Genomic DNA, 20,147 nt, shown 5'->3' with positions numbered 1-20,147 from the left:
AATTCCGTCATAGGCTTTGTCACACCCTAGCTAGTTCAAGCATTAGAGTGTGCATCATGTTTAAATTTCTCTTAAATTTGAAATGGGGAAGGCAGAAACCCCCAACACCCCCCTGGAAACAACTAGGGTTTACTAAAATTATTTTCAATGAACCTGAAATGCCCTTCTAAAAAGTTCACCCTCTTTGTCTTGGGTTAGCACCTCTGGCAAAATTGGTGCACAATTTTCTAGGTCAACAGAAGGTCATTGAATTAAACCATAAGTATTTGAATTTGGGCATTTAAATGCTATAAAATAATTTAAATGCTCAAATAATTCTGGAAATAAATGTTTGCTATTGGAAATAATCTAAACAGAGCCCACAATTATTTTCAGGATTTTTGGAAACGTTTTAGTATTTTAATTAAAGCCCAACAATTGCAGTTAAATAGAAAAACAGAAACAAATAAAAAAAGAGAGAGAGGGAAGCTACCTGGGCCTTACCTGTGCTGGCCCAGCCCACCTGGCTCGGCCCAGCCGACTGGTTGCCAGTCGTCGTCCTCCTCCCGCCAGAAGGACGCGGAGCGCGTGGCCGGCGCCCGCGGCCACATGCTGGCCACCTCCTGCTTCCGCCGACGCCTTGGAGACGTCCAGGGATGCCACGCGACCCCCACGTTCCCCTCTCATCCTCTCGCACTCTCCCCCTCGTCTCTCTCACTCTCCCCCGTGATGGCCGAGCGCGAACCTCGCCGCCGATCGCCGTAGTTGCCACCAGAGCCACCCCCTTGCCCCTCCGACGAGCCCAATAGCTCCGCCTCGTCGCCCGGCACCTCCCCGCCGACCCACGCGACTCCAACCGCCGCCCAACGCCGTCTTCGCCCTCGTCTTCAACCTCGGTACCCGCCGGACACCGTTCATCGATTTGCCTCGCTCCAGTCGCCCCCGAGCCCACTGAGCTGCTCATCAACCTCCCTGTGAGCTCCTCTTCCTTTCCCCTAGCTTCCGTGCTCGTTTGGCCCCTGTAGCCGCCACCTCCACCGCACCCGAGAGCTCCCCGCCGCCGGCCATGGCGCCGTCGTGGCCAGAGCCACAGTGGCTCGAAGCCAAGCCCACCGTTGAGCTCAGCGCAGCACCAGGAACCCGTAGCCACCACCAGCTCCTTCTCCCGTGCACCGTAGCCTCGAAACCAACCCCGCCCGAATTCCGGCCACCGCCACGAGCTCGATTCCGGTGAGCTCGCTCCACCCCAGCTCCTCCCACTTGCCCCACTAGATGCGCGCGAGCCCCAGCTATGCCTAGCACGTCTCCGCCGTCGATTTGGTCACCAGGGGACCAAATCCGAAGCCCTCCGCCGTCTCGGCCTCGCCGGCGGCTCAACGCCGGCGGGATTAGCCCCGCCGACTAGGGCTTTGACCCCAGTTTGACTCCCCTGAGTCAATGACAAGTGGGCCCCCTCTGTTAACTAAATCAGATTAGTTTTAACTAAAAATAATTAGCTTAATTAACTACTGACATGCGGGACCCACCAGTCAGGTTTGACCTGGACGTCCCCGTTGACCACTGACGTCACCCTGACATAATGCTGACGCAGTAATTAAATTACTGGAATTATTCTTATACAGGAAATTCCAGAAAATAGTCAAAACTTCTAAAAATCATAGAAAATCAACCATAGCTCCAAATGCAAAGATTTATATATGAAAAATTATCAGAAAAATTCAATCTATCCATCTGTAATGGTTTCATGCATGACAAAACAAGTTTACCTTGCTGTTTAAGCAGAATAAGGAAATGCACTATTAAGGCCATGTTTAATGAGCTAATAATTGAATCTTTGATTCAAATAAGTTCAATCCTTTATGTTATAGCTTGCATTAGGCCAAGACACATTCATATTGCCATATCATAGCATGCATCATATTGTTGCATATCGTCATGTGTTGATTGTGTTCCGATGTGTTCTTCGTGGTAGGTTCTGCCTCCGAGGATATTCACGAGTATCCAACTGAAGGGCAGTATCCCACTACCACTCCATCAGGCAAGCAACCATTGATCATTCCGATACAACCCATGTTCTCGCTTTTGCTCTTGATTACTGCATTAAGACAACGCGTTTCAATCTGCTGTGTGCTACGGTAGTTGAACCCTTATCCTCTGCATGACCTGTCATTGCCACAGTAACTAGATGAAACCCACTAGCATGTGTAGGAGTTGATTGAGCCATGTATGTGATTCCTACCTTGCTATGCCTGCTATGCTTAGAGTTGTGTCAGGTCTAGTTCATCTGGGTGATGGGCTAGAGTGAAATGCTTATGTCGGTAATGTGAGGGATGTGTTGAACATGTTTTGGTAAAGGTATCGATGAGAGGCCATGTAGGAGTACATGGTGGGTTGTTTCATTAAGGCCGTCCCTAAGAACTGAGATCTGTATGTGTGATTTAAGATGCAGTTACTACCGTACATTGGGCCCGAAACCAATGGACCCTCTCGGCTTCTTAATCACCCTAGTACTCTGTCCAGGAGTTGCAAATAGTTTCTGGTGTTTGTAGGCTATGTGTTGGCGGCCGTGCGTAGCGCTGAACCTAGGGGTGGGCTATGTTGCGGTAGATACACTATGGCCGGGTATGCCGGGTGCCCGTTAGGCATCTCGGGACCCTGTTCACATCGTTCGGGGCCGTATGTGGAAACCTCGGCCGGACTCCCTGCGGATGGAACCTGGATAGGCGATAAACCTAGACTAGAGACTTAAGTGTTTAGGTAGGCCGTGGCCGACACCCTCGCTGGGCTTCCGCTTGAAGGTTGCCGAGTACATGTCGTGTAAGCGGCGGTAAGTGGTGAAAGCGTGTATGAAGAAGTACACCCCTGCAGGGTATAAAACTATTCGAATAGCCGTGTCCGCGGTAAAGGACTACTTGGTTGCCTATACAGTTCATAGACAAGTTAATGGATACTACTAAAAGACTCAAGATAAGTGTGAGTACCGAGGATGGCCCTCTCATAGGATGACGAGGGAGGATCCCCGGTGGAGTATTGTGTTGGTGAGTAGTGGACTCGTGTGCGAAAAACTATTTTACTGGTGGAGTTCCGTAGGATAGCTTAGCCAAGAGTCAAAGCTGGCTTGCTGCATTAACCCCACCACCTTCTTGAGAATAAGCATGTTTAGTAGGTTCTGATGTAAGACTTGCTGAGTACCTTTGTACTCATGTTTGCTTAATTACTGTTTTCAGACGACAACACCGCCTCCTCCGATGGGTTCTACGTAGACCTTGACGTCGATGAGTGACTAGCCACCCAGGTGGTGATCCTGGCCATGGAGGGCCCTATGTAGATAGACAGGCTTCGAGAAGCCTTCTTTCTTTCTAGAGTCTGTACTCAGACTAGTTGCTTCCGCAGGTGCCTGTATGATTGTATGACTTGAGTGTCGGGTCATGTGACCCCTATCTGTATGAACTTGTTATGTATGGCTCTCTGGAGCCTTAAATAAAGTACTTGAGTTGTAGAGTTTTGTTGTGATGCCATGTTGTATGTACTCATATCGAGCATATTGTGTGTATGATTGAAATGCTTGGTATGAGTGGGATCCTACAATCTAGTTGTTTATCCTTGGCAGCCTTTCTTATGGGGAAATGTAGTCTAGTGTTCCTCGAGCCATAGTAGTCCGCTACAGCCCGGTTCACCGGAGTCCTGCTAGCCCAACCACTACTGCTCAGGACACTTGACTGGCCGGCATGTGTTTCACTTCGTTCCTATGTCTGTCCCTTCGGGGAAATGTCACGCGGTGATATCCGGAGTCCTGCCTAGCCTGCTACAGCCCGGGTTCCCCGGAGTCCTGTTAGCCCAGTGCTACAGCCCGAAATCACTCGCTGATGACCGACATGCTCGATGTGATTCATGTATGCCTGTCTCCATAGGTCTGTGCCGCTTTGGGTTCACGACTAGCCATGTCGGCCCGGGTTCTCTGTCATATGGATGCTAGCGACACTATCATATACGTGAGCCAAAAGGCGCAAACGGTCCCAGGCCATGGTAAGGCAACACCCGTGTGATACCGTGCGTGAGGCCACAAAGTGATATGAGCTGTTACCGGCTAGATCGATGTGACTTGGAATCGGGGTCCTGACAGCGTTGGTATCAGAGCCGGACTGCCTGTAGGTTCGTTGAGCCAAACTGGTCGATGTCGAGTCTAGAAATGCTTTAGTTATATGTAGGGGAATTGATTGTGGGAGCGAACGTAAGGCTCTTTTACTCCTTTACCCTATGCCTCTGATCTGAGTCATTCTCTTCTCATTCAACGTGGGTTAAGGACTAGGCTCTCTTCTTCTATCAGGTTCACGTGTTACTAATCCGTAGTAGCTTATAGGATTGTTGTTACAAGTCCCAGTTCAGTTTCTACTATTCTTAGTATGTTGCTAATTGGATCAGAACCTTGATATGATGTTGTTGAGTGGTATTGTGAACTGTTGTGGATGTCCCAAATCTTTTACTGAGCATTTACAACTGTTATGCTGTCCAATTTTTCCCTAGAAATTTTGATGTCTTTGCTTTATGGTTGTGCTTTCAGATGGCCAACCGTGTTCAAAACCAAGTGGTTCGCCTGACCCGGTGCCTCGACGTGCCCGGTCATACTGCTATGTTAGTCCGCGTAATGATCGAGACGGGTTACCATTGGTATCCCGAATACACCGTTGAAGAGCAATTCCGAGACTTTAATCAAAGCCAATATTTCTGCACCGTCAGGATATTTCCTTCTTATCCTGGATCTACCGAGCCCCTTCACTGTTCCTATGGACTGGGGGTTACTGTTGAGATGGCTGTGCAGGATGCTGCCTATTCCATGATGACCATTATGCGAGTCCGGACTGGCCTGCTTCGGAACACCGACTTCCATTACATGCCAGAGCGCAAGGGTATCTTCAGGCTATCTATGCTGACTCCACTCAGGAGGACTCATTAACTCATACCACTGCTGAGATGCTCGAAGATAAGGACCGAGAGAATCGGGCCTTGAGGCTGGAGCTTTTCAATACCCGTGCTGATCATTGGGCCACATTGACTCGGTTTGCACCTGCGGTGCAAGATGGATGTATGGATACAAGGGATCTGTATCCTGTGAGATCAGCTCTGCCAGACATGGTGGATTGGCGTGATGTGGGAGGCATCACCCCGCCCCGTGGTCCCCGCAGGCCACCGTTTGTTGGTCCAAGACCTCATCCTAGCCCCTATGGTCCACAGGCTCCTCAGGACCGTCTGTTCTCGGATGGTCACGTCGAACTTCCAGGCTACGGAGGTGACTTCTATGAGGACTACTACGGAGCTGTCTGAGTTAGTAGTAGTACCACTAGTATTGTAGTAGTTGTATCTCCACTGTCCTGCGTGACTTGTGGAATATGACTTTGTGTGTAATCAAATCCGGAGGTGTAGACAAATAATGTATAGGAGCTTGGAATGCCTCCGATGATATGTAACGTCTTTCATCATAGTTGTACTGTAGCCTGGGCTTGTACTAAACTATGTATGATGTGTATGACCGTTGGTATATATATGACAGTTTTATATTACCATGACATACGGATGAACATCTCTGCATTCCGTGTTATCCATTACATACTGCACTTCCTTGCTAAGTTTGAGCCATCCTTATCTAAACCATTGTCTTGTTTTCTCCTAGGATGGTCAACACCCGCAGCAACCCTGCTGCCTCGGAGCAGGGGGAAGCCAGTGCAGCTAGGGGTGAAAATCTGCCTCACCCACCTTCTCTGGCCGAAGTAATGCTGGAGGCGGAAAGAAACAAACGTGAGACTAACCGCCTGCTAGAGCAGACTGAGCAGAACACTGCACGCCACCCGCGAAATGACTTGGTGTCGATCAATGACTTTATCAAGCTGTACCCACCAAAGTTTAACCATTCCGTCGAACCCCTCGACGCGGATGACTGGCTTCGCAGCATTACCCACAAGCTACGTTCTGCCAACGTAGCCGAAGCCGATAAGGTTACCTATGCTGCCTATCACCTCAAAGGCCCTGCTAGCCTTTGGTGGGAAAACTTCGAAGCTATGCGCCCAGTCGGCCAAATCACTACTTGGGCTGAATTCAGTGAGGCTTTCCGTGAGCATCACATTCCGGAAGGTCTCATGGATCGCAAGACGGAGGAGTTCTGCAATTTCACCCAGGGAAGACTGACTGTGGATGCATATAGTCGTGAATTTGGAAATCTGGCACGCTATGCTCCCGAAGAGGTATCTACTGACGCTAAGAAGCAAGCAAGGTTCCGCAAGGGACTTAGCCCTGAGCTTCGCCGTGATCTTCGTCTGCACGAGTGCACCTCCTTTCAGAAGTTGGTCAATAAAGCCATCAGTGCTGAGACGGGCCAGACTGATTATGACGCTTCACGCAAGCACTCCCGTGATTTTGGCTCTTCATCCGGCTCTGGAGCTCAGAAGCGCCGGGTGTGGATTCCAAGCACAACACTGCAACCCAGGTTCATCCCGAGGCCATCCTTTGAGGCGCCTCGTCCCAACTAGCAATTTGCACCGCCCAAGCCCTATGGTGGCCCCGCTGCTAATGCTGCTCCACGCCCCAATATGGTGACATGCTTTAAGTGTGGAGAGCCGGGTCACTATAGTCGAGAGTGTCCCCAGAACAACAACCCCATTCAGACTGGAAAGTCCGTTGGCCGTGGTAAGCCCGCGGGAAAGACATTCTAAGCCAAGCCGGTCACCACTGCCCGTGGCCATGTCAACTATGTTTCAGCCGAGGAGGCTCATGAGGATCCCAACGTTGTTCTTGGTACGCTCCTTGTTAACTGCCATCCGGCATCTGTTCTTTTCGATACTGGAGCATCTCATTCATTCATATCCGAGAACTATGCTCGATTGCACAACAGGACATTCTGTGACATGCCCTCTACCATGGAAATTCAAACTCCCGGCTCTAGATGGCAAACTTCTAGAGTAAGCCATGGGAACGAAATCCTTGTCGATAGACTTGTCTTCCTTGCATCCTTAATAGCTCTCAAGTCCTCGGACATAAACATCATCTTGGGTATGGACTGGATGTCAGCTCATTATGCTAAGATCGATTGTGCCACTAGAACCGTTCAACTTACTCACCCATCGGGCAAGACAGTCAATGTCTTAACTCGAGTGGCCAAGCGCCAGCTTTACTCCTTAAATGCCAACCCCCTTCCAGACCTTGAGGATGTTCCGGTAGTCCGAGACTTTCTGGATGTCTTTCCAGAAGAACTGCCAGGTGTTCCACCTGACAGGGATGTCGAGTTTGTGATAGACCTTGTTCCAGGAACCGTTCCAATTTCTAGAAGACCCTACAAGATGGCACCCTTAGAACTAGACGAGCTTAAGAACCAACTCGATGAGTCCTTGAAAAAGGGTTTCATCCGTCCTAGTTCCTCTCCTTGGGCTTGCCCCGTCCTCTTCATTAAGAAGAAGGATGGAACGGATCAAATGGTTGTGGATTATCGACCTGTCAACTTGGTCACCATCAAGAACAAATACCCTCTTCCCAGGATCAATGATCTGTATGATCAGCTCGCTGGATCCTCAGTCTTTTCCAAGATGGATTTGAGGTTGGGCTACCATCAAATAAAAATCAGAAACGGGGACATTCCCAAAACGGCCTTTGTTACTCGTTATGGCCAATACGAGTACACCGTGATGTCCTTCGGTTTAACCAATGCCCCAGCCACCTTCTCCCGGTTAATGAACTCGGTTTTCATGGAGTACTTGGACAAATTTGTCGTAGTATACCTCGATGACATACTCATCTACTCCAAGAATGAAGAGGAACATGCCGAACATCTAAGGCTGGTATTGATGAAACTTCGAGAGCATCGCCTTTACGCCAAATTCTCCAAGTGTGAATTTTGGTTGCCAGAAGTGACCTATCTAGGCCATGTAATCTCTGGTAAGGGTATTGCTGTCAATCCCGAGCGAGTTCAAGCAGTCCTTGATTGGACTCCACCTGAGACGGTTAAGCAAGTTCGGAGCTTCCTTGGCTTAGCGAGCTATTGCCGCCGCTTCGTCGAGAATTTCTCCAAGGTTGCTAAACCTCTGACTGAACTCCTCAAGAAAGATAAAAAGTTCGAGTGGACTCCACAGTGTGAGTTCAGTTTTCAGGAACTGAAAAGACGCCTGACATCTGCTCCCGTACTGGTACCACCAGATTTATCCAAGGACTTTATTATCTATTGCGACGCCTCGCGACAAGGACTAGGTTGCATACTCATGCAAGATCGTCAGGCAATTGCCTATGCTTCACGGCAATTACACCCACATGAGGAAAATTATCCCACACATGATCTAGAGCTTGCAGCTATAGTCCATGCACTTAAAACTTGGCGACATTACCTTCTCGGTAATCGTTGCGAGATCTTCACCGATCACCAAAGTTTGAAATATATCTTCACCCAACCAGATTTGAATCTCAGGCAAAGACGTTGGGTTGAGTTGATCTTGGATTACGACTTAGGAATAACTTACACCCCGGGCAAAGCCAATGTCATGGCTGATGCGCTAAGCCGTAAGTCCTATTGTAACAACCTGATGTTACAACAAAGTCAACCACTTCTCCATGAGGAATTTCGTAAGCTTAATCTTCACATTATTCCTCGAGGATTCCTATCCACCCTGGTGGCGAAACCTACCCTTACGGATCAGATCATCAAGGCACAGAAGGTAGATCCGGGAATCTCCCGTATTAAGAGAAACATTAAGAAAGGAGTCGTGAATTGTTTCTCCATTGATGATCAAGGTGTCGTATACTTTGGAAATCACCTAGTGGTTCCAAAGGCACGAAACCTGAGGCGGCTGATCCTTAAGGAAGCTCATGAATCCCCTCTCACCATTCATCCCAGTAGTACCAAAATGTATCAAGACCTACGCCAGAGGTTTTGGTGGACTAGGATGAAGAGGGAAATCGCTCATTACATTGCTAATTGCGACGTTTGTCGTCGTGTTAAAGCAGAGCATCAACGGCTTGCTGACACCCTTCAACCTTTGGCTATTCCCGAATGGAAATGGGATAAAATCAGTATGGATTTCATCACTGGGTTTCCCAGGACCAAGAGAGGGAATAATGCCATCTTCATCGTGATCGACCGACTTTCCAAAGTAGCCCACTTTCTACCTATTCGTGAGAGTATCACCGCTAGCCAGCTAGCTGATTTATACATCTCCCGAATAGTGTCTCTTCATGGTGTTCCATTGGAAATTAATTCAGACCGTGGGAGTCTCTTCACCTCTCGATTTTGGGAAAGTTTCCAAAATGCTATGGGAACTCGTCTCTCTTTTAGTACCGCCTTCCATCCTCAATCAAGTGGTCAAGTAGAGCGAGTCAATCAAATTCTGGAAGATATGCTCCGAGCCTCTGTCATCTCGTTCGGAATGGGTTGGGAGAATTGCCTCCCATTCACGGAGTTTGCTTATAACAATAGTTATCAAGCCAGCTTGGGCAAGGCTCCTTTCGAAGTTCTCTATGGACGAAAATGTCGAACGCCTCTTAACTAGTCAGAAACCGGGGAAAGACAACTCTTTGGCCCGGATATGATTCAGGAAGCAGAAGAGCAGGTTCGCGTTATTCGTGAGAAATTGAAAACAGCCCAATCTCGTCAAAAGAGTCAATATGATCGTAAACATAAGCCAATGACTTATGAAGTCGACGAGAAGGCTTACCTTCGGGTTACCCTGTTAAAGGGAACCCATCGTTTCGGTATCAAAGGCAAATTGGCTCCTCGTTACATTGGACCCTTTCGCATTCTTGCCAAACGAGGAGAAGTTGCCTACCAATTGGAACTACCTCCGCATCTTTCCAGAGTTCATGATGTCTTCCACGTTTCTCAACTCAGGCGTTGCTTCGCGGATCCCATCCATGGAGTGGACCACGAAACACTTGATCTACAAGATAACCTCTCATATCAGGAATATCCCGTTCGTATCCTTGATCAAGCCAAGCGTACCACTCGACGTCATAATATCAAGTTTCTCAAGGTTCAATGGTCACACCATTCCGAGAAAGAAGCCACTTGGGAAAGGGAGGATCGTCTTTGACTCGAGTACCCCACCTTCTTCCCGGAGGATCCTAAATCTCGGGACGAGATTCTTTTGAGTGGGGATGAGTTGTCACACCCTAGCTAGTTCAAGCATTAGAGTGTGCATCATGTTTAAATTTCTCTTAAATTTGAAATGGGGAAGGCAGAAACCCCCAACACCCCCCTGGAAACAACTAGGGTTTACTAAAATTATTTTCAATGAACCTGAAATGCCCTTCTAAAAAGTTCACCCTCTTTGTCTTGGGTTAGAACCTCTGGCAAAATTGGTGCACAATTTTCTAGGTCAACAGAAGGTCATTGAATTAAACCATAAGTATTTGAATTTGGGCATTTAAATTCTATAAAATAATTTAAATGCTCAAATAATTCTGGAAATAAATGTTTGCTGTTGGAAATAATCTAAACAGAGCCCACAATTATTTTCGTGATTTTTGGAAACGTTTTAGTATTTTAATTAAAGCCCAACAGTTGCAGTTAAATAGAAAAACAGAAACAAATAAAAAAAGAGAGAGAGGGAAGCTACCTGGGCCTTACCTGTGCTGGCCCAGCCCACCTGGCTCGGCCCAGCCGACTGGTTGCCAGTCGTCGTCCTCCTCCCGCCAGAAGGACGCGGAGTGCGTGGCCGGCGCCCGCGGCCACACGCCGGCCACCTCCTGCTTCCGCCGATGCCTTGGAGACGTCCAGGGATGCCACGCGACCCCCACGTTCCCCTCTCATCCTCTCGCACTCTCCCCCTCGTCTCTCTCACTCTCCCCCGTGATGGCCGAGCGCGAACCTCGCCGCCGATCACCGTAGTTGCCACTAGAGCCACCCCCTCGCCCCTCCGACGAGCCCAATAGCTCCGCCTCGTCGCCCTGCACCTCCCCGCCGACCCACGCGACTCCAACCGCCGCCAAACACCGTCTTCGCCCTCGTCTTCAACCTCGGTACCCGCCGGACGCCGTTCATCGATTCGCCTCGCTCCGGTCGCCCCCGAGCCCACTGAGCTGCTCATCAACCTCCCTATGAGCTCCTCTTCCTTTCCCCTAGCTCCCATGCTCGTTTGGCCCCTGTAGCCGCCACCTCCACCACACCCGAGAGCTCCCCGCCGCCGGCCATGGCGCCGTCGTGGCCAGAGCCACAGTGGCTCGAAGCCAAGCCCACCGTTGAGCTCAGCGCAGCACCAGGAACCCGTAGCCACCACCAGCTCCTTCTCCCGTGCACCGTAGCCTCAAAACCAACCCCGCCCGAACTCCGGCCGCCGCCACGAGCTCGATTCCGGCGAGCTCGCTCCACCCCAGCTCCTCCCACTTGCCCCACTAGATGCGTGCGAGCCCCAGCTACGCGTAGCACGTCTCCGCCGTCGATTTGGTCACCAGGGGACCAAATCCGAAGCCCTCCGCCGTCTCGGCCTCGCCGGCGGCTCAACGCCGGCGGGATTAGCCTCGCCGACCAGGGGTTTGACCCCAGTTTGACTCCCCTGAGTCAATGACAAGTGGGCCCCCTCTGTTAACTAAATCAGATTAGTTTTAACTAAAAATAATTAGCTTAATTAACTACTGACATGCGGGACCCACCAGTCAGGTTTGACCTGGACGTCCCCGTTGACCACTAACGTCACCCTGACGTAATACTGACGCAGTAATTAAATTACTGGAATTATTCTTATACAGGAAATTCCAGAAAATAGTCAAAACTTCTAAAAATCATAGAAAATCAACCATAGCTCCAAATGCAAAGACTTATATATGAAAAATGATCAGAAAAATTCAATCTATCCATCTGTAATGGTTTCATGCATGACAAAACAAGTTTACCTTGCTGTTTAAGCAGAATAAGGAAATGCACTATTAAGGCCATGTTTAATGAGCTAATAATTGAATCTTTGATTCAAATAAGTTCAATCCTTTCTGTTATAGCTTGCATTAGGCCAAGACACATTCATATTGCCATATCATAGCATGCATCATATTGTTGCATATCGTCATGTGTTGATTGTGTTCCGATGTGTTCTTCGTGGTAGGTTCTGCCTCCGAGGATATTCACGAGTATCCAACTGAAGGGCAGTATCCCACTACCACTCCATCAGGCAAGCAACCATTGATCATTCCGATACAACCCATGTTCTCGCTTTTGCTCTTGATTACTGCATTAAGACAACGCGTTTCAATCTGCTGTGTGCTACGGTAGTTGAACCCTTATCCTCTGCATGACCTGTCATTGCCACAGTAACTAGATGAAACCCACTAGCATGTGTAGGAGTTGATTGAGCCATGTATGTGATTCCTACCTTGCTATGCCTGCTATGCTTAGAGTTGTGTCAGGTCTAGTTCATCTGGGTGATGGGCTAGAGTGAAATGCTTATGTCGGTAATGTGAGGGATGTGTTGAACATGTTTTGGTAAAGGTATCGATGAGAGGCCATGTAGGAGTACATGGTGGGTTCTTTCATTGAGGCCGTCCCTAAGAACTGAGATCTGTATGTGTGATTTAAGATGCAGTTACTAACGTACATTGGGCCCGAAACCAATGGACCCTCTCGGCTTCTTAATCACCCTAGTACTCTGTCCAGGAGTTGCAAATAGTTTCTGGTGTTTGTAGGTTATGTGTTGGCGGCTGTGCGTAGCGCTGACCCTAGGGGTGGGCTATGTTGCGGTAGATACACCGTGGCCGGGTATGCCGGGCGCCCGTTAGGCGTCTCGGGACCCTGTTCACATCGTTCGGGGCCGTATGTGGAAACCTCAGCCGGACTCCCTGCGGATGGAACTTGGATAGGCGATAAACCTGGACTAGAGACTTAAGTGTTTAGGTAGGCCGTGGCCGACACCCTCGCTGGGCTTCCGCTTGAAGGTTGCCGAGTACATGTCGTGTAAGCGGCGGTAAGTGGTGAAAGCGTGTATGAAGAAGTACACCCCTGCAGGGTATAAAACTATTCGAATAGCCGTGTCCGCGGTAAAGGACTACTTGGTTGCCTATACAGTTCATAGACAAGTTAATGGATACTACTAAAAGACTCAAGATAAGTGTGAGTACCGAGGATGGCCCTCTCGTAGGATGACGAGGGAGGATCCCCGGTGGAGTATTGTGTTGGTGAGTAGTGGACTCGTGTGCGAAAAACTATTTTACTGGTGGAGTTCCGTAGGATAGCTTAGCCAAGAGTCAAAGCTGGTTTGCTGCATTAACCCCACCACCTTCTTGAGAATAAGCATGTTTAGTAGGTTCTGATGTAAGACTTGCTGAGTACCTTTGTACTCATGTTTGCTTAATTACTGTTTTCAGACGACAACACCGCCCCCTCCGGTGGGTTCTACGTAGACCTTGACGTCGACGAGTGACTAGCCACCCAGGTGGTGATCCTGGCCATGGAGGGCCCTATGTAGATAGACAGGCTTCGAGAAGCCTTCTTTCTTTCTAGAGTCTGTACTCGGACTAGTTGCTTCCGCAGGTGCCTGTATGATTGTATGACTTGAGTGTCGGGTCATGTGACCCCTATCTGTATGAACTTGTTATGTATGGCTCTCTGGAGCCTTAAATAAAGTACTTGAGTTGTAGAGTTTTGTTGTGATGACATGTTGTATGTACTCATATCGAGCATATTGTGTGTATGATTGAAATGCTTGGTATGAGTGGGATCCGACAATCTAGTTGTTTATCCTTGGCGGCCTTTCTTATGGGGAAATGTAGTCTAGTGTTCCTCGAGCCATAGTAGTCCGCTACAGCCCGGTTCACCGGAGTCCTGCTAGCCCAGCCACTACTGCTCAGGACACTTGACTGGCCGGCATGTGTTTCACTTCGTTCCTATGTCTGTCCCTTTGGGGAAATGTCATGCGGTGATATCCGGAGTCCTGCCTAGCCTGCTACAGCCCGGGTTCCCCGGAGTCCTGTTAGCCCAGTGCTACAGCCCGGAATCACTCGCTGATGACCGACATGCTCGATGTGATTCATGTATGCCTGTCTCCATAGGTCTGTGCCGCTTTGGGTTCACGACTAGCCATGTCGGCCCGGGTTCTCTGTCATATGGATGCTAGCGACACTATCATATACGTGAGCCAAAAGGCGCAAACAGTCCCAGGCCATGGTAAGGCGACACCCGTGGGATACCGTGCGTGAGGCCGCAAAGTGATATGAGGTGTTACCGGCTAGATCGATGTGACTTGGAATCGGGGTCCTGACAGGCTTCGCAATCTTTGAGAAATTCTCAATGAATCTCCGGTAGTATCCTACGAGTCCAAGAAAACTCCTGATCTCTCCAACTGTTGTTCGCGCTGCCCAATTGGTCACGGTATCAACTTTAGTGGGATCTACTGCTATACCTTCTCCCAATATAACGTGTCCGAGAAATCCAACTTCCTTCAACCAAAACTCACATTTGCTAAACTTGGCATATAATTGATGTTCTCTGAGTTTACCAAGCACCAAACGCAAATGTTCCTTATGCTCATCTTCATTCTTTGAGTAAACCAGGATATCATCAATGAACACTACCATGAATTTATCCAGAAACTCCATAAACACCTTGTTCATCATGTTCATGAAATATGCTGGTGCGTTAGTCAGACCAAATGACATAACGGTATACTCGTACAACCCATACCTGGTGGTAAAAGCCGTCTTAGGTATATCTTGTTATCGAATCTTCAACTGGTGGTATCCTGATCGCAGATTGATCTTGGAAAATACTTTAGCTCCTTGCAATCGATCAAAGAGATCATTGATCATTGGTAGTGGGTACTTGTTCTTGATGGTTACTTCATTCAAACATCGATAATCAACAACCATCCTTAACAATCCATCCTTCTTTTCTACTAGAAGTACTGGCGATTCCCAAGGTGAAGAACTTGGGCGAATATAACCCTTATCCAATAACTCCTTAATCTGCTTCTTAATCTCCACCAAATCCTTTGCGGGCATCCTATATGGTCTCCTTGATATTGGCCCTGTGCCTGGCAAAAGCTCAATCAAAAACTCAATATCTCTATCCGGTTGCATGCCTGGCAACTCCTTGGGAAATATATCAGGGAAATCCTTCACTATTGGTACTTCCTCCTGCACAACTCCTGTTAGGCAATTTACTTGAGTCCTGTTTGGCACATGCCGTGATACATACTTGATCCTTCTTCCTTCTGGGGTGGTAACTAAAATTGACTTACTGGCACATTCAATATTCACTTCATACTTTGACAACCAATCCATGCCTAATATCACATCCAATCCTTGAGATTCCAACACTATTAGGTCTGAGGGAAATACGTAGTTACCAATCCGTAATGGTAACCGATCACACCATAGGCTAGCCATATACTCTGCTCCAGGAGAGGTTACTAACATGGGTGACCTAAGGGCTTGGGTTGGTAGTTTATACTTATCCACAAATCCCCTTGATATGTATGAATGCGATGCACCAGTATCAAAAAGAACGAGTGCAGTAAACGATTTAACCAAAAACTTACCGATTACTGCATCCGGCTGCTCTTCAACCTCCTCCACGTTAACGTGGTTCACCTGTCCCCTGTTGAAAGGGTTCGGCTTCTTCCCATAGCTTCCATTGCCATTTCCATTCTGGGATTCAGGACATTCATTGGCATAATGTCCGGTCTTCTGGCACTTAAAACAAGTGACTTGGCTCAGGTCTTTCTTGGCCGGGGTTGATGGGTTGGTGCGGTTCTGGCCGTTGCTTCCTCCATTCCCATTACCAGTCTTGGGGCCATTGTGATTGTGCGAGCTACCTCCTCCATGGGTATGCTGGAAATGTCCTCCCGGTCTAGGGGTAAAACGTGGCTTCTGCTGAGCTCCATAATTGTACTTCCCTTGTCCATACTTCCTCTTGCGGTTCTCGATCTGCTGCTGCTTCCCTTCAATCATGAGAGCACAATCTACCAACTCCTGGTAGTTGTTGAAGGTTGCTACCATCAACTGCATGCTCAACTCATCATTCAGTCCTTCCAGAAACTTCTCCTGTTTAGCTGCATCCGTAGCAACGTCATCTGGGGCATAACATGCTAACTTACTAAAGTCCTCCACATACTGGCCAACTGTCCGTCCTCCTTGGCGTAAGTTGCGAAACTCTCGCTTCTTCATGGCCATGGCTCCTGCTGAAACATGGGAGTACGAAAAGCCTGCTGAAACTGGTCCCACCTGACAGTGTCGACAGGGAAAGTGGCTGTGAAATTCTCCCACCATGAGGCTGCGGGTCCTTCAAGCTAATGTGCGGCAAACTTCACCTTTTCCGCATCTGTGCATCCTGCTGTGGTCAACTCTCTAGCTGTCTTGCGGAGCCAATCATCTGCTACTATCGGCTCGGTGCTACTGGAAAACACCGGCGGATTTAGCCTAAGAAAACGGGCTAAGTGATCAACAGGTGGTGGTGGTGGTGGGTTGTTGTTGTTGTTGTTCCCCTGATTCTGATTCTGGACTAGTAACTGCATCAATGTGTTCTGCTCCTGGATCAACCGAGTGAGCTCCGGTGGGAAGGTAAATCCGGGGTCACGTCTCGGAGGCATCTGAGGGTTTAGAAAAGATGAGATTTAAGAATAGAGGGGGCCTAAAGAGAAAACACTACCCATATGCACATGAGGCAAAAGCAAACAATTCACTTCATTCAATCAATCAAACAAGGGCATACAATCGATCTAAAAATCGCAAAAGTGCTCGGACTACTATATTTACATGGAGGACTACTACTACTGTTGGGGTGGTCTACTAGAAATATTCTTCGGTTGCAAACTCCATGATATCTGCTCCAGCTTCATCAACATAGTCATCATCATTATCATCTGGATCCGAGTCGGTGTCGTCAATGATGATGTAGTCTTCCGGGAGAATCTCCTTGGGTTCTTCGTCTTCTTCTACTGGTGTAGGGTCTCCCATGAATATTCCAACCTTCTTGATCAGATCGTCATTCTTTTCCACTAATACTTCGATTTCCTCTTCATAATCTTCACGTGTAGCCTTGAGTTCTTCCTCCAGTTCCTTGATTCTTGTCCTTGCTTTCTTCAGATCTATCATGTTGGCGCACATCTGGTTCTCCTGACGTCGAATGTGCGGGTTTAACTCCTGGATAAAAGCTGCAATTGATCTATCCTTCCCGGTGCTGATCATCTCCCAGTGCTCATCTCGGCGCCCACAAATCTGGTAGATAGTATCCTTGAGATCATTGCGGTAAACTTCTCCAATGCGTCCCATGGCAATGTGAGCTGCCATGCTCTTTCCTAGACTCCAAGTTGGTGCATCAAAAGAAAAACTCTATGGGCTCAGTGACTGGCATGAACGTCCTTCCTGGAACTTGAACTTGAATCATCCAGCGCTCTTCTTCAGGTAATGTGGCGTTGTAGGTTCCGGTGAAGCTTGGCACTCCTATGTTCAGGTATCTAGTGACGTCCAAAGGGTGTATCTTCATCCGGTTGTATGAACTTGTTCCTTGCATCCGCCATCCTAAAAGAGTAGAAAAGATGAGAGGTCAGAAGGAGAAGAGTAAGTAGTGATCTAGGGCTTTAGCTTAGTGGTCGTGTCCTATAGTCAACCTGGCTCTGATACCATCTTGTAGTGACCAGACCTCAAACGGTCCAATCTCTGTGCTCTGGTGTCATCCCTGGATCAGTAATGCTGACACCACACAGTACTTGAAGGATTCATAACAGAGTAGCAATCACACACTTATTACATCGAGTGTCTCAAAAGAGAACTTGTTACAATAAATATGGCTTAAGGCCATCTAATAACGATAACAGCGGAAGGCTTGGAAGATAAGTGAGTCCAACAACTCCAACGACATCACTGAGTATAGAACCACGACCTAAAGGCACCTTAATCGTCGTCTGAAAAGTCTGCAACATTAACGTTGGAGCCCGAAACGGGTCAGCACATGGAATATGCTGGCAATGTAACACATAGAGAGTAATGGGATAAAATAGGCTATTCTATATGCATATATGGCTGGTAGAAAGCTCTATGGTTACAGTTTTGCGTAAAGCCAATTTTGCCCTACTACAAAGGAATAAATTTTATTTAACTATCGTGGTATTTGTTAAACATTGAGAATGGTTGACAGCATTCTCAATCCCAATTAAGCATCATCATTAAAACCCAACAATTAACTTTAGAGTAACATGATGAGATTCACATGATAATCCAGGTACTAGATACTCAAGATGTCCATAACCGGGGAGACGGCTAACCATGATTAGTTTATACACTCTGCAGAGGTTTGCGCACTTTTCCCCACAAGACTCGATCTCCTCCGTTGGTTTTCTCGCACTGCATGGTGTTTGAGAAACGGATGACCGAGGCATAGTCTTTCAGAAGCGCTAGCACCTTACGAACGGCTAGACCGTACCAACCTACATCCCCTACATCTGCTAGTCTACCACTGTAAGAGTTCGCACGACTTAGTCAACTATGCTAGAGCCCATGGTAGCTTGTGGCTGCACACGGAAGTTTCTAGTATGAATAATCTCATGATCCCTTTGAGCCTGGGTGGCGGTCCAAAAGAAAACAGGCAATCGCTGGAATACCCAGGTGCCTCAATCCACCTAGATGTGTGTTTAGGTTGCCACCTTAAATAAACCATTAATTAACAAAGCTCACATCTGTCATGGATACACTCACCATATCCACGTCTACTAGCATAGCATAGCAATAATAAGCAAACATAGAATAACTCCCAAAGGTTTGATAATAAATAGGTAATAGATTCTACCTCAACTACTCCCCAAACCCACAATTTAATTAGATCCTAATCATGCAATGTGTGAGGATTGATCTAATGCAATAAAACTGGGCAGTAGGAGGTATGATCAAAGTGTTACTTGCCTTGCTGATGATCCGGGAAACCTAGCGATTCGAAGTAGCAAGCGGCGCACTCCGGGTACTCTATCGCAAACAAACAAACATACAATAATTACTCAACTAATGCACAGGTAAAACTCGAACAAGAGAACTAACCAGAAAGTTCAACTTAAGAACTCTGGTTGGCAAAAGAATCAAAACGAACGAAGCAACGAAAGACAAACGGCAAGAGAAACAAGATTCCTTTACTACTCTGGGTCTAAGGCAATTTTTTACAGTGGCAAAAACTTGTTTGAGTTGGTTAAACGAAAAGAGGGTTTCGAGACGAAACTCCAGGCGCTTGAATCGCCTGATTCTGATAAACGAGCGAAAAGTTAAACTAGAACAAACATCGGATCAGGGATAGCAATCAGAAAAACCGCGGATTTAATCCGAGAAAAAGAAAAACGATGAACAGTTAATGAACAAACGTTCGTTAACAGAAACTAAATGAAAAACACGTTCGTTAAAACGAACGGACGAACGGGTGCTCGCTAAATAAATAAACCAGAAAAAACCGATCTATTTATTAAAAAAACGGAAACTAGGGTTTTCAAAAAAACTGAATCGGTTTTTTTTCAAAAAACGGCCGGCGACTACCTCGGCGGCGGCGGCTCTCTGGCGGGGCTCCGGCAGGGCGGCGGGGCGGCAGCACGTGGCGGCTTGCGGCGGCGCGGGCAGCGGCAGGCGGCGCGGGGCGGCGTGGGGTGCGGGGCGGCGGCGACGACTCGGGGCTCCAGGGGGCCCCGTGGTGCTATTTAAGGGGGGGTCTCCGGCTGGCTTGGGGAGGGGGTCGGTGGTGGCGGCTCCTGCTCGGACTCCTCTCCGAGTCCGGCGGGGAAGGTGGCGGCGGCTGGACCGGCCTGGCTTGCTGGGGCCTTGGCCCAGTCGGCGCGGGGTTTTTTTAAACAATTTCGCTGTGCCCAAAAAATATAGAAAAATAAATAAAAATCTAAAAATGCCAAAACAAATTTTCTCCGTCTAAATAAAATATGTAGAACAGGATAAACATTTTTTTGGCTGTAAATGAAATTTTTTAAAACGTGCAATTTTTCCTAAATTCGAATAAAATAGCAAATAAAATGAAAATAAAATCTTATTTGATTTTTTTATTAAATCCTCAATATTTCTTTATTTTGGGAAAGTCATTTTATTCCCTCTCTCATATTTTTATAATAGAAATAATTGAAGATAAAAATAAATAAAATCAAATGATCCTATCTTCAAAATTTGAGAAAAACTCAAATATGAAAATAAGGAAATCCCCAACTCTCTCCGATGGTCCTTGAGTTGCGTAGAATTTC

The sequence above is a fragment of the Triticum urartu genome, chromosome 5A (assembly GCF_056163025.1).
Source record: "Triticum urartu cultivar PI428250 chromosome 5A, HENAU_Tu73, whole genome shotgun sequence".
Classification (NCBI taxonomy): Eukaryota; Viridiplantae; Streptophyta; class Magnoliopsida; order Poales; family Poaceae; genus Triticum; species Triticum urartu.
The sequence above is the reverse complement of the archived record's forward strand: the minus strand, read 5'-3'. Positions refer to the sequence as shown.